The sequence below is a fragment of the Squalius cephalus genome (genome assembly GCF_949319135.1).
Source record: "Squalius cephalus genome assembly, chromosome: 10".
Taxonomy (NCBI): domain Eukaryota; kingdom Metazoa; phylum Chordata; class Actinopteri; order Cypriniformes; family Leuciscidae; genus Squalius; species Squalius cephalus.
Window position 1 is genome coordinate 30,506,882 of NC_137131.1, and position 16,214 is coordinate 30,523,095.

The 16,214-nt window shown below is 41.8% G+C and overlaps 1 protein-coding gene across 2 annotated transcripts in view; it reads right to left on the reverse strand.

The window, feature by feature from the left end:
• The window catches only part of aldh1l1 (aldehyde dehydrogenase 1 family, member L1), a 52,385-nt gene extending 45,033 nt beyond the window's left edge, over nt 1-7,352 (reverse strand). The window contains exon 1 of one of the 2 annotated variants that reach the window (XM_079883294.1): nt 7,211-7,352. The gene's annotated coding sequence lies outside the window, so the exon portion shown is untranslated. The remainder of the gene's footprint in view (nt 1-7,210) is intronic. The other variant, XM_079883295.1, reaches the window with a different exon arrangement.
• Nucleotides 7,353-16,214: the final 8,862 nt, after the last annotated feature.

Below are 16,214 nucleotides of genomic sequence, written 5' to 3' on the forward strand. Positions count from 1 at the left end.
GCAGGCGTCGGCGCTTTCTCCGTCCATGCTATAAATGCACATCCATGAATGAGCGCGGATTTTCTAGCGCATTTACTTGCACTTCATAGGCAATATATCTATGGTTTAACGGTTTAACCCATTTGAGAGGCGGCCAAAATCAGAATTTAAAATGGACTGAATAAGCTCTCCACGAACTTGAGCGATGCCGCGCTGACGGACCATGAAAGAGTGACTGACATGTATGCACAAATCACTGTCACACACAAACACTCTCGAAGTAATACACAGTCTCACTTGTAGCCATGTATTTTAACTATTGTAATATTTCGAAGGGCAAAAACAGGAACTTTTAATTGGCTTTACATCATCAGCTAACTCGATCACGTCGAGCTAGGTGATTTCAGATAGCCAGGCTCATATCTATGGCCAGGCTCCTCAGCTCCACTCACGCCCCGCCTGTTTGCCTATTTTCTGTTACGCAAGGCCAAGATGGCGACGGACGGCTCCGCCCACTTTAGGCTTCAAAAATGCTCTTCAGAAACCTACGGGTGACGTCACGGACACTACGTCCATATTTTTTTTACAGTCTATGATTCTAATCCGTATTTCAACTCTCAAAAGCCATTTCACCCCCGTAGTTTTGAGTCTTCCGGATCGATTGAGACCTTCCACTGCTCTCTCCTTCAATCACAGGCTTTGTTTTAGACCAAAACAGTAAGAGAGTGCCTGACAGGCTGCGCGCGCTGTCAATCTCGCGCCTGGGTTTTCGATTGGATAAAAGCCTGGATAAAGCCGGCCAATAGACCAACGCTACTTTTGCGTCATCGAAGGGCAACGCCCCTTTTTGGGGGAAGACAAACAGATTCCCCTGAGAACAGAACTCGCTCGCTCTAGACCTGCAAAGTTTCTTGATAGCAAAAATCGCACAAACATACACTCTCTTTGCCGGCCGAGGACCGTGAGCGGTACTTAAAGAAGCTACTGGATAGGGAGTTACAGAGGTGTCCCTTTGAAATGGTCGAAAACTGGATTAATGACCCCACGCAGTGGCCAAATATGGACTATTCTGACATCTACCACTATCTCGTGGAATCACCAAGTAAGTAACGTTAGCCTATTTTTTTGTCATTAACACACTCACAGTATGACAAACTAGACGATGAGGCCATGTCAAGAGGAGTCGGTGGTTTACTTGGATCATATTTCACTTGATTTAAGCTATTGACAGTTTTGTTGTCGACTAGCTATACTAGTAAGAAACCCTCAAACACTGTAATCAGAACAATCATGTCAGAGGCTAAAAACATAAATAGTCCGTACCTTAAGTGGGGTAGAAGCAATGAAAAATATGCCCCATACATATTTTGCCGTACACTGTAAACCTTTTTACAACTTTCAAAGTCCTAGCACTTTCTAGACACAAACAGAAACCAGCCAAGTCCACTTTAGTCCTAGCCTGCCACTATTTCAACAGTAAAATCAGTTAACAGCCAAGGTAGCGTGCCTAGTGAGAGCTAACGTTAATCACGTAGCTGCTAGCAGCTTCGTCTTTCTAACTAGTAAGTTATAGCTAGTCGACAACAAAACTATGTCAATAGCTTAAATCAAGTGAAATATGATCCAAGTAAACCACCGACTCCTCTTGACATGGCCTCATCGTCTAGTTTGTCATACTATGAGTGTGTTAATGACAAAAAAAAATAGGCTACTTACTTGGTGATTCCACGAGATAGTGGTAGATGTCTGAATAGTCCAAAGAGAGTGTATGTTTGTGCGATTTTTGCTATCAAGAAACTTTGCAGGTCTAGAGCGAGCGAGTTCTGTTCTCAGGGGAATCTGTTTGTCTTCCCCCAAAAAGGGGGATTGCCCTTCGATGACGCAAAAGTAGCGTTGGTCTATGTCCAGTCAGTTCAGTTTTGATTGATGGAAGTATTAGCCAACTAAAATCGATTGCAGTGATAGACAGTTTATGCAAGCATATTCGTCAAATTCAAGTGCGCAATGTTTTCATTCACATGAGCGCTTTCGCCACTCGCGCGACGCACACACATAGGCCCCGTTCACACCGCAAGTCTTAATGCTCAATTCTGATTTTTTGCTCAGATCCGATTTTTTGATTGGCTGTTCACATTACCTTTTAAAATGTGACCTATATCTGATTGCAGTGTGAACTGTTTGAGGTTTCAAACTAACCCGCATGCGCAAAAGAACAATAACAATGACATCAGACGCAGCACGCGGTTGCATTAACCCCTTAAACCCTGAGCCATTTTTGGAGTTTTTTTGTCTGAGTGACACACAAAAAAGTAAAGACTCATAACTTCAAAACTATAACAAGGAGAGTCAAAAGGTAGGTATCGTTTGATAGAACTCTTTTCAAATTTTTTGAAAATATAAATTACATTACATTTGGATATTCTCCTGCCGAGAAACTGCTGATAAATACAAAAAAAAAAACATAATTTTTATTATGATTTTGCATATCTCTCTTGTTTGACATGCAATAACTCGGGGAGGAAATATGGTAGCACAAATTTTCTTTTTTGGGGAAGTACCCCTAAATGTGAGCTGCATCTGAATCAAATTTTGTGGTGATCGCATAAAGTACTCAAAAGTTACAGCATTTGGAACAAAGGTAGCCTTTTTGTTTAGTCCTCACACATTTGGAAAGCAATAAAAAAAAAGAGGTTTCTGAGTGACATACACAAAACTAAAGACTCATAACTTCAAAACTATAGCAAGGAGAGTCAAAAGGTAGGTATCGTTTGAAAGAACACTTTTCACATTTTTTGAAAATATAAATTAAATTACATTTGGACATTCTTCTGCCGAGAAACTGCTGATAAAAGACAAAAAATAAATATAATTTTTATAATGATAATGCATATCTTTCTTATTTGACATGGAATAACTCAGGAAGGAAATAAGGTAGGAGGAAAATTCTTTTTTGGGGAAGTCCCTCTACATATGAGCTGCATCTGGATAAAATTTTGTGGTGATTGGATAAAGTAATCAAACGTTACAGCCTTTGGAACCAAGATAGCATTTTTGTTGAGACCTTGACGCCCCCTCATGGGCATTTTTTATAGTGTTTCACCATGAAGAATATCTTGTCATAAAAGCAATAGATAAAGTTAATTTTGGGCTCATTTTAATTGTATGAATATGCTGTAAAAAATGAAGTGCCATTTTCAACGATTTTTGAATGTTTCGTGAGATGTATGATGTTTTTGACACATTGCAGTACATAGTACAAAAAAGTATTTTATAGATTATGAATTTTTTTTTATATCTTTATCAGCAAATAACTCAGCAATACTTTGGAGTTTTTCAAATAGGCTACATTCACTGTAAAGTTCAGACTCTAAGGTTTCAAATGACACTAATTTTGTTTGAATCAAGGCAATATTTTTGAAAAATATGATAATGATTATTTTCGCAGCTAGGGGGCGCCATGGGTGGCGCACGCGGGTGGTACACTCCGGTTTAGAGAGACTAGTCAGCACTCGTTCAGAGTTGATCGAAGTGGTTAGATTCTTTAAAAAGCTGAGATTCTAAGCTTTAAAATGATACATATTTTGTGTTATTCCACGTTTGAAAAAGAGCACGGACGGTTCCGGGAAAATTGGAAAACACTTTGCACCCAGGAAGGATGAGAGACTTGTTTTTTATCCAAGTATGCATTACTTCATGAGGAATATCTCGTGATCAAAGCAATGGATTCTGTTGTGTGTGGGCTCTTTGTAATCGTGAGAATCTGTTGTCAATAAAGATGTTCGATTTTTCACAATCTATGCATGTTTCATTGAGTTATGAGCTGAAACGTCACATCAAAACAACATAGCATCACTGCTATTGCTACTTCATAGGTGCGCCTCTGGTATTTTTTTGTGTCAGAACGCTATAAGGAATATCTTTAGACCTGAGTGATGGATTATGGTGTGTTTGGGCTCTTTTTAATCGTAACATTCTGCTGTAAATAATGATGTGCCATTTTCCACAATTGATGCATGCTTCATTGAGTTATGAGTTAGAACGCGACATAAGTGCTACATCTATAATAAAGATCTATGTGCGCATTTGTGTTACAACTCCACGAGGCATAACTTTAGATATGAGTGATGGATTATGCTGAGTGTGGGCTCTTTTTAATCGTGAGAGTCTGCTGAAAATAATGATGTGCATTTTTCTACGATATGTGCATGCTTCGTGAAGTTATAAGTAAAAACCAAACGCGAGTGCTTCATGAGTATATATTTGGCTAGGTGCGTCTTTGGTATTTTCTGTGTTAGAACGCCATGAAGAATATCTTTAGATCTGACTGATGAGTTTGGGCTCGTCTTAATCATGAGCTCCTGCTGTAAATAACGATGTGTCATTTTTCATGATCGATGTATGTTTCATGAAGATACGAGTAAAAAGGCCAAGTCTAAGCTATCTCGCTTGGCTACGTGCGTTTGTGTATTTTTTGTGAATTAGAACTCCATGAGGAATATCTTTAGTTCTGAGTGATGGATTACGTTGAGTTTGGACTCATTTTAATTGTAAGCATCTGCTGTAAATAATGATGTGTCATTTTCCACAATCGGAGCATGTTTCATGAAGTTACAAGCGGAAATGTGTCTAAAATTCAGCATCCATATATGGTTTACCCATGGGTCTCTTGAGGGGCTTATTTTACAAAAACCTTGCTCAAGTTTAGTAAAAGCCTGAAACAATTATGCTTGTTGTATTCTACTCATTGAGACCTTTCAAATGACATATGACACATGACTATCTGAGCAGTATGATGTTTTTGACACATTGCAGTACATAATAATTTCCTCTTCCTCATAAATTATGTATTAAAAAAAAATCATTTTATCAGCAAATAACTCAGCACTACTTTGGAGATAATCATAATGGCTACATTCATTGTAAAGTTTAGACTCTGTTTTCTTTTTATATATTTTATACATTAGTTTGAAAACGATCACTTCTGGAATGTCTATACATGTAGTGAGAAATCACTGTTTTTGCTATTAGAATTGTTCAAAATAAAGGGAATTTTGTTCAAATGTTGTGCTGAAATCGTTTTTTTCTTGTGTGGTTTGAAGGGCAGAACAGTTCTGAATTGATATACATGTATGTAGTAGGCCTATGTAGTGTTTACTCCTTATGTCAAGGTGTTGGGTGCCAGGTGTCCATTTGGAGTCTCCAAATTGCATTTTGGAAAGGACGCCTATACTTTTCTTGAATAAAAGCTTATAGAAACTACATTTTTGGGAGTATCATCCTCAAATTTGAATCTAAACATGGTCAGACATTCAGTTTTCTTTATGGTGTTTATGGTGTTTTCAGGCCCTTAACATAAAAGTCTGATAATTTTTTCCCTAAGTGAAGTTAATTCAAAGAAATCGTGAGTCACTTTCATGTAAATTTGACCTTGTTTTATTCTGTTCCTATGCTACTTTGAGTTATAATGACTCTTGTGTAACTAAGTTTCAAGTGTCTAGTTTAAAAAAAGATCAGAGTTATGAATGTGGACCATAGGGTTTAAGAGCTACAGACATTTGTATTTGGGTATGTCATTTTCTGAAAATTCTCAAAAATAGGGGCGCTTGTTAAGAGGTTAAACAAACGCAAATGCAATATATGCTATAAGCAACACTGACATAGGAGGTTACATTGGCTAAAGTTGTTTGAATGCACATTGTTTTATAACAAGGAGAGGCAAAGTTGTGCATTACAATGCAGACATGACAATAATTTGCACATCTGGCGCACTTACAAGAGCAATCAACTTAATGCATGCCAGGTATAGCCTGTCGAAAAAATAAATAAAAATAAGGTAATGCCTATCGCGCGCATGGTTGCCAGATACTATTGAAAAGACCGAGTAGAAAACGTGTTATTTTAACAGAAAACCACTGACTGGGGTTTAAATAATTGAAATCTGGCAACCTTAAGCATGAACGCTCGTAAAAACAGTGTGTAATGTGTTGTCTCCTCCTTTATTCGACAAAAAGGTTTTGGTCAAGTTTTTATTTTTAAAAAAACACATTTCAGTAGGTGTTTTTTTTCAGTAAAATTTGAGACTCCCTTCAAATTTTGCTTTTGAGGCTTTCAGAGGGTCTCATGGGTTAATCGGGGGGGGGTCGAACCCCCCGTATTTCGCACACTGTAGCCTACTTGATTCTGTGTGACTTTTTTGCCTTCAAAGACCTATTATAGCAAACAAACAGATTTGTTTGTGAACGACAAATTGATGACTGACTGTGGATAAAGGGGTCATTCAGTTCAGAATGTTAATCAATCTTTTGCATCAAGTAGCAATAGGGGTGGGGCAGAAGAATGATTCTTATTTATCGCGAAATTGAAGCAATGATGTACCCCGTGTCCTCCTGATGAGACGACTCGAATGAAGTTCAAGAAGTTAGCGAGTGAAGGGCATACATTTTTGAAGTGCATCATCGGATGATTCGCATCAGGCCTAGTGCCGATTCGAAAATCGCAGTTTGCAGAAGAAGACATTGCCTACAGTTACAGGACAACAGCTAACTTACTCGATGTAGCCTAACTTGAATGAGTTGGAATGTCGGACACGTCCGAGAGACCGGTTTTCTAATATCTATATCGCGAACTCTTCAAAACGAATCAGTTCGAATTGTCGAACCGGTTCAACTGGTGTACTGAAAAGAACTGGTTCAAATAAAGATTCGATCCGTTTAAATTACTACACAATGAATGAGCATTCCAAGCAGGATAAGTATTTAAAAATGAGTCAGCAAAAACTAAATATATATCAAAGCGTAGTGGCCAACGGAAAAGTTAGGATAGTTGCTTAACCCAAGTGAAGACCAGGGTCAAACAAAGTTCGATCAACGCGATACGCCCACCACAACAATCTAAAAATGTAACCTGACTTTAACTGCAGATAACGTGAAGCCATTTCATTCAGATTCATTCATCAGCTATCCCACAATTAAAGTTACAATTATTTTCAATGAAATAAACAAGAATTCTTGCAAGAAACAAAGAAGTTTCGCAAACACATAAATCATAGGTGCGATCATGCAAATCTCTCCCCTTATTTACACAGATTGTATCATGTATGCACAACACATTTCGCTAAGGCAAAACTAGTTTACGACAACACGACACGAAACTAGAGTGTGTCCTTTGTCAAGGGAATTTGTCATTGCAAACACTGTTAGTCTACCTGTACTAGATATTAATCGTATTATACCTTTGCACGTCCAGATCAGAGCTGTTCCTCTGCAGCTGCAAGAAAGGAGGATTCAGCAGACACTGTTGCTATTTATTTCAGCACAACAGTATTGCAGGCCAGCGATCAGACTACCAATAGCGTTATTACAACCGCAAGGGGGAGGAACCGAAAGTTTCCGCTTCCACAGTTATATGGATAGGATATGTTGAAATCATAGTGCAAAAACATGACAAGGGATAGGGATGCTTTTGTGTGTTTTTATAAGTGTGTATAAGAATAAGACAGATTATAATAGCAATAAAATGTAAAATGTAGCCTATAAGAATTTAAGGGCCAAAATAGGCTATAACTAAACTTGACTGTATAAAGTTTATTGACCTGACAATCTGTCTGGGCAGTGATTAAGACTTGGCAATTTAACAAGCCTTGGATGAGGGAATTCTTGATTCTTTTTAGTATAGTCAAATATTGCATATAACGTGAGATTTCCTGAAATGCAGAACACTCAAATTACCTAGAAGTTAGTTTTCAATATGTCTGCAATATTGTCATATAATGTAATTTTCTTTTGAGAAAATAGACTAAACAGCTTGTCTAAAATTATTGTATAAAAATTATGTAAGCTATTATATAGGCCTAATAATAAAAATATATTTGGTTAATACATTTTTCCCCCTCCAAACCTTGTGTGCCACAATAAATGGAGCACCTGGAAATGCTTGAGTAAAACTGTAACTGACGTATTCTTATTTATATTTTATGTTTTTTAAGTTCACCTGAGTGATTACAGAGATCAAATCAAATGAGATGTTAACAATGATATGTTTTATTGGCCCGATACACAGTGAGGAGGATGGTCTCCAAAACTGTGATCAGATGGCACTTATCAGATTCACTTGATCTTAGAATACATGGCATCATGGGCTCAATCAAAATTAAATCAAAATTCAAATCAAAAACATAGAATACATGGCATCAACACCAACACCTGCCAGGAAGCTTAAACTGGATCATGGTACTCCATTGAGTGACAATGATCCAAAGCACACACCAAAATCAACATAAAAATGGTTCACTGACCACAGAATCAAGGTTTTACCATGGCCATCCCAGTCTCCTGACCTGAACCCCATAAAACTTGTGTGGGTGAGCTTATGAGGAGAGTACACACTTCTGGAACTTAGAATATGAATCATCTGGAAAGTTCTGCACGTAGAAATGGTCTCAGATCTAGGAGAAGATTCAGAGCTGTAATTTTGCAGGGAAGCTGCACAAAGTATTAAATGAAAGAGTGCCAATAATTGAGGCATAGGCTACATATATTTAAAAAAAAAATTAGGGTTAGGGTTACACTTCATTTTAAGGTGTCCGTGTTACATTATAATTATACATTTAAGTACTGAGTAATGATAATTAACTACATACAATTTCTATAGGATTAAGGTTAGGATTGGGGTGTGGTTTAGGGTTAGTTACATGTAATTATGCACTTTTTTTTTAGTAATTTACTATAGCAACTACATGTAACGTGTAACAAGGACACTGTAAAATGTTACAGAGATTAGATTTTTGTGACCCAATGGGTAAACGGCAAATGCATTTATAGCCCGTTTTGTTCATAAATACATATTTTTGAAGGGCACTGTATACTGCAAATGCAATCCCATTTAAATCAGTGAGCAGATGATGCAGTGACACAATGCACACTTCCAATTATTTGAGCGATCTTGCATAAGAAGTTATATAAGTTTATAAATGTATTACAGTAAGTATGTGTCCACTGCCAAGGAATAAATCTGTTTAATAGGCTACTATCCTAAATGCCAGAGATCAGAGACTTTGATCAGAAAAGTAGGGCATTTATATTTAGTGTGGTCCAGGATTGGTTTCAATACAGGGTTAATATATGCATGATTAATTTAAAAAAATAAAAAAATAAAAAAAATTGCAAACTTTGTTAGTTACACTTTATTTTGATGGTCCCCTTAAGACATTCTCTTGACTAGTAACATTGCACGTACAACTACCAGTCATTAAAGTATTAGAAGACTGACTAATATCTGCTAACACTTTATTTTGATGGTTCCCAACAGACATTATACGAACTCTAAGTAACTTTGCAAGTACATATCAACTTATTCTACAATTACCGTATTTGTATATAACCAAATAAACCATAGTTCTAAGAATACCATGTCATGTTACCATGTCCAAAAGCCATGGTATTAATATTATATCATTCCAAAAAGCATATCAATACTGCACCAGCATGCAGCACTTTTGCTAGTATAACACTTAACTTGTATACACTAAAACAAAAATTAAGATATTATTTTTATTAAAATACTTCCTGTTTTGTACAACAGCAATGTACAAACAGCAATGCCAATATATCAACAAAGCTTACATGACAAACAGTACAGCCTAATTGAGAATACGGTTCAAAATCCTATTTATTGCTATACAGCATATTTTACATGAAATGTTTAAGATTATATTTTGCAAATGAAAAAAGTGTGTCCTGGTTTAATCCAGTTCCCACTGGACCTCAGTCAGACTAAAATCATTATCATATTAGAGTTAATGATTGACATCTGAGATGTCTATTGACCCTTGTTTCAGATAAGTGAATGATTCAGCAAGAACTCAAGTAAAATTTCCTAATCCACAAACTCTTTCATTTTGAAACCCTTTTTAAGTGAGGTAAAAATTAGGTTAAAATACTTGTATAACTATTAGACTTTTGATCAGTAAACTTAAAATAATCATCACTAGAATGCAGCATGCAGCAAATGACTAAAAATATCTGTAGGCCGATCTGTTATTTGTGATCTACTATTTCAATATTTTTTCTGAATATGGATTATATCACATACCTAGCAGTGGAATCATTGAAATGAAATATGTGCTGAGTTTAAAGGGGACCTATTATGCAAAATTCACTTTTGTATGGTGTTTGGACATAAATGTGTGTTGGCAGTGTGTGTACACATCCACCCTACTGTCACATTCACCGTCTGTCATCGTCCTGTCTGCACTACAGTTCCCAGAATCCTCCTTGTTTCCACACCTGAACTCACTCCCTTCATTACCCACCTGTTCGTCATCATCATCATCTGCATCACCTGTCTTGTGTTCATCTGTCTGTGTATTTAAGTTCCTTCTGTTCACTCCTTCACTTGTTGGTCAATGTTCATGTTAGGTAGTCTTGTTCTGAGCACACGCTCCCTGTTTTTGTGTTATCTGTTATAATTGAGAATTAAAACCTTGGAATTCTTCATCTTTGAGTTTGCCTCCTACTTCATCCACCCTGCAGCCTGACAGATTGACCGACCATAAAAAAAGAAAAGATGGGGAGATTGATTGCGGGGATCCTCTGGCCCCGAGCTCGTAAGCTGGTGTCGAACAGTGCAGACCTGGCTTTGAAGATGTTCGACCCAGCCTTCATGTCAGTCAGAAAAGCCATTGAATACGCCGGTCCAGTCGAGCCTGCACTTCACGCCAGTCCAGCCGAGCCTGCACTTCACGCCAGTCCAGCCGAGCCAGCACTTCACGCCAGTCCAGCCGAGCCTGCACTTCACGCCAGATCTGCCGAAGCCAAGGCAGTATGCGTCATGCCCGCCGCCCCTGAGACTGTGAGCGTTATGCCCGCTGCACCTGAGACTGACAGCGTCATGCCTGCAGAGATTTTCTTTTCTTTTATTCCGCCGAGCTTGAAGCTCCCTTCGCCGCTGGTTCCGTCCAGCTCAAAGCCCTCTTCGCCGCTGGTTCCGCCCAGCTCAGAGCCCTCTTCGCCGCTGGTCCTGCCCAGCTCAGAGCCTTCTTCGCCGCTGGTCCTGCCCAGCTCAGAGCCTTCTTCGCCGCTGGTCCTGCCCAGCTCAGAGCCTTCTTCGCCGCTGGTCCCGCCCAGCTCAGAGCCCTCTTCGCCGCTGGTCCCGTCCAGCTCAAAGCCCTCTTCGCCGCTGGTCCCGCCCAGCTCAGAGCCCTCTTCGCCGCTGGTCCCGCCCAGCTCAGAGCCCTCTTCGCCGCTGGTCCCGCCCAGCTCAGAGCCCTCTTCGCCGCTGGTCCCGCCCAGCTCAGAGCCCTCTTCGCCGCTGGTCCCGCCCAGCTCAGAGCCCTCTTCGCCGCTGGTCCCGCCCAGCTCAGAGCCCTCTTCGCCGCTGGTCCCGCCCAGCTCAGAGCCCTCTTCGCCGCTGGTCCCGCCCAGCTCAGAGCCCTCTTCGCCGCTGGTTCCGCCCAGCTCAGAGCCCTCTTCGCCGCTGGTTCCGCCCAGCTCAGAGCCCTCTTCGCCGCTGGTTCCGCCCAGCTCAGAGCCCTCTTCGCCGCTGGTTCCGCCCAGCTCAGAGCCCTCTTCGCCGCTGGTCCTGCCCAGCTCAGAGCCCTCATCGCTGGATCTGCCCAGCACAAAGCCCTCGTCGCTGGATCTGCCCAGCACCGAGCCCTCGTCGCTGGATCTGCCCAGCACCGAGCCCTCGTCGCTGGATCTGCCCAGCACCGAGCCCTCGTCGCTGGATCTGCCCAGCACCGAGCCCTCGTCGCTGGATCTGCCCAGCACCGAGCCCTCGTCGCTGGATCTGCCCAGCACCGAGCCCTCGTCGCTGGATCTGCCCAGCACCGAGCCCTCGTCGCTGGATCTGCCCAGCACCGAGCCCTCGTCGCTGGATCTGCCCAGCACCGAGCCCTCGTCGCTGGATCTGCCCAGCACCGAGCCCTCGTCGCTGGATCTGCCCAGCACCGAGCCCTCGTCGCTGGATCTGCCCAGCACCGAGCCCTCGTCGCTGGATCTGCCCAGCACCGAGCCCTCGTCGCTGGATCTGCCCAGCACCGAGCCCTCGTCGCTGGATCTGCCCAGCACCGAGCCCTCGTCGCTGGATCTGCCCAGCACCGAGCCCTCGTCGCTGGATCTGCCCAGCACCGAGCCCTCGTCGCTGGATCTGCCCAGCACCGAGCCCTCGTCGCTGGATCTGCCCAGCACCGAGCCCTCGTCGCTGGATCTGCCCAGCACCGAGCCCTCGTCGCTGGATCTGCCCAGCACCGAGCCCTCTCTGGTACCCGGGACTTTTCCCAAGTATTTTTTTGGGGGGGGCCATAGGGCTCCGTCCTGGCCACTCGAGGGGCCATGGCCACCTGAGGGGTCTTCACCACCATGGCCACCTGAAGGGTCTTCTCCGCCGTGGCCACCTGAAGGGTCTTCTCCGCCGTGGCCACCTGAAGGGTCTTCTCCGCCGTGGCCACCTGAAGGGTCTTCTCCGCCGTGGCCACCTGAAGGGTCTTCTCCGCCATGGCCACCTGAAGGGTCTTCTCCGCCATGGCCACCTGAAGGGTCTTCACCGCCGTGGCCACCTGAAGGGTCTTCTCCGCCTTGGCCACCCGAAGGGTCCGGACCGCCATGGCCACCCGAAGGGTCCTCACTGCCGTGGTCGCCTGAGGGGACATCACCGCCCTGGCCACCCGAAGGGTCCTCTCCGCCGTGGCCACCCGAAGGGTCCTCACCGCCGTGGCCGCCCGAGGGGTCGTCTCCGTCCTGGCCACGCCCACAGCCTGCTCCACCGTGACCACACCCACAGTCTGCTCCGCCCTGGAGGCTTCCTGCCTTGTCTCCCTTGCCTTGTCTTCCCCGTCAGCCTCCAGGGCGCCCACCCTCCCACCCCTTTGGTCTTTCTACGGCGCGAGGACGCGCCTACCGGGAGGGGGGAGTAATGTCACATTCACCGTCTGTCATCGTCCTGTCTGCACTACAGTTCCCAGAATCCTCCTTGTTTCCACACCTGAACTCACTCCCTTCATTACCCACCTGTTCGTCATCATCATCATCTGCATCACCTGTCTTGTGTTCATCTGTCTGTGTATTTAAGTTCCTTCTGTTCACTCCTTCACTTGTCGGTCAATGTTCATGTTAGGTAGTCTTGTTCTGAGCACACGCTCCCTGTTTTTGTGTTATCTGTTATAATTGAGAATTAAAACCTTGGAATTCTTCATCTTTGAGTTTGCCTCCTACTTCATCCACCCTGCAGCCTGACACCTACAGTGATAAAAATCCACTCACTCCTTTTTTTTTTAATCCCCAAAAATCATAAGCAGTCTCTCCAAACGACCTGTTTTCAGAATGTGGCTTTAGTGACATCACTAAAGCCACAGGCCCCACCCACGAGTGTTGACTGACATACCGTTATAACTTAGACCCGCCCTGATCGAGTTCACTGCGAGTTGTAGGCTACACATCAGCCATTGCTACAGCAATGCACTCACAAGAAGCGTCGAAGCATCTCCCAAGCGTTGAAGGTGTTGTAGCTGGATGTATTCATTCACATAGCTCTCTCTATTTACTCTTGAAATCTGCCAGCCACTGAAGACGAGGTGGATTCATTTTGTTTTCAAAGAAAATGCTCCCTCAACTCTACAGAAATAAGTTACTTATGCACTTCTTATACTGTTTACTCAGCTCTAACAGTGATTTTCTGAAGAAAAACTGATGCTTCATCTTTTGTGTGACATACAGTAAACTTTATTAAACTCATCAGTATATTTTGTGTCATCATTCAGACAATTCAGATCGTCAGACGGAGTCCTACAGCAGGCTTGCATTAATAGTGTATACAAGCAATGCCAAATAGGTTATAATCGTAATTAAACTGTTCCAACTCCACACAACATATATTCTCTGACTCTGTAGGCATTTTTATGGTCGAAATGAACACCATTACTGTGACTGTCTGTTTTGTTATTATCATCTTCCCTGTTCTGGCTCTGATCGCGGCTGCTTAGGCTCCGCCCCCTGTGCCGTGAACCAGCTGCTCATTAGCATTAAAGGAGAAGCACTAAAACAGTGCGTTTTTCACAGACCCAAAAATGATGATTTAAACGTGCTGTAAATAAAATTCTGTTGGGTATTTTGAGATAAAACTTAACATACACACTCTGGGGACATCAGAGACTTATTTTACATCTTGTGAAAAGGGGCATAATAGGTCCCCTTTAAAGGTCCCGTATTATGCCCCTTTTCACAAGATGTAAAATAAGTCTCTGATGTCCCCAGAGTGTGTATGTGAAGTTTTAGCTCAAAATACCCAACAGATCATTTTTTACAGCATGTTTAAATTGTCATTTTTTGGGGCTCAGAAAAACGCGCTGTTTTAGTGTGTGCCCTTTAAATGCAAAAAAGATGCTGCTGCACGGCACAGGGGGCGGAGCTTCATGAGCTCGCGCTCAGTCTCTCAGGACAATTTCATCTCACGGAATGATGATAATATCAGAAACTCTCAGTAACGGTGTTCATTTCGAGTCGGACAATAATGCCTACAGAGTCAGAGTGCTATATAGAGATGGAACAGGTATAGTTTAGTAGTTTAATTACGGTTATAACGTATTTGTCACCTGCTTGTATGTATCGCTGTTTCGGACCAGGTCCGAATGATGATCAAACATATACTTATGAGTTTAATAAAGTTTATTGTACATAACACAAAAGATGAAGCATCAGTTTTACTTCAGAAAATCACCGTAAGAGCTGAGTAAACACTTGTGCGCAAGTACATAAACGAATTTCGGTAGAGTTGAGGGAGCATTTCCTTTAAAAACAAAATAATTCCACCCCGTCTTCAGCAGCTGCCTCAGATTTCGGGAGTAAATAGAGAGAGCTATGTGGATTAATACATCCAGCCCCACAACACCTACAACGCTTGGGAGACATTCTCGTCAGTGCAGCAGCTGTGGACTCGATCAGGGCGGGTCTATGTTAGAACGGCAGTGTCTGTCAACACTCGTGGGCGGGGCCTGGGCTTAGTGACAATAAAACAGCATTCTGAAAACAGGTCGTTGGGAGACTCTGCTGATGATCAATGGGGATTAATAAAAAAGGAGTGAGTGGATTTTTATCACTATTGGCTGGTTGTGTACACACACTGCCAACACACATCTATGTCCAAACAGCATGCAAAAGTGAATTTTGCATAATAAAAAAAATATTGCTTTGAACTAGTACAAAACTGAACACCAACCAAAATTGTAACATAAGATTATGTTGTGTTGTTTTTCTTACCCTGGTTGGCTATATGTGTCCAGTTAAAATAGCCTAAACCCATTTATTATCCTTTATCCTTCCCAATTTTTGTTTTTAAAGGAGTGGTTCAGGATTTTCGACATCGGACCTCATTTTCAAGTGAGCCTGGTTGTTATTCATCAGTGGAGACAGTTTTCAAAAAAAATCATCCAGTCCTTACTTTTGGATAGTTCGCCTATTAGACTTTTGATCAGTAAACTTATTAATAAAATAATCATCACTAGAATGCAGCATGCAGCAAATGACTATATATATATATATATATATATATATATATATATATATATATATATATATATATATATATATATACTATTTCAATATTTTTTCTGAATATGGATTATATCACATACCTAGCAGTGGAATCATTGAAATGAAATATGTGCTGAGTTTAAAGGTCCCGTATTATGCCCCTTTTCACAAGATGTAAAATAGTCTCTGATGTCCCCAGAGTGTGTATGTGAAGTTTTAGCTCACTCGCTAGCGCGAGTCAACGGTGCACATTAGCCTGCCATTAAAAACAGTTTTACCCACTCCACAGTACACCAAAAGCAAATAAATTATAACGCCAGACTATCGATGTAAATGTCTGTTGAGAGAATAATGTTAGAAATCAAACTACCCTTTCATCACATTGCATTAGTTATAATTTGTTCCCTGTATTTATAAGCAGTGTACAGCAGCAGTGGAGTTATATTTGGTTACCTAGGAAACCGAGGGAGCCGGTCCACATAACAATCACGCAAGTGTATTTACCTGCCGCAGATAATTGAGATACAAGAGTACTTTGATTTCTAACATTATTCTCTCATTAGACATTTACATCGATAGTCTGGCGTACACCTAGTGGGCATTAGAGGCCCAGTCTTACATTGGTTTCAGTCTTATCTTACAAACAGGAGTTTTTCAGTCAACATTGGTAACTACCGATCTACATCAGTAGTTAACATGTGGAATTCCCCA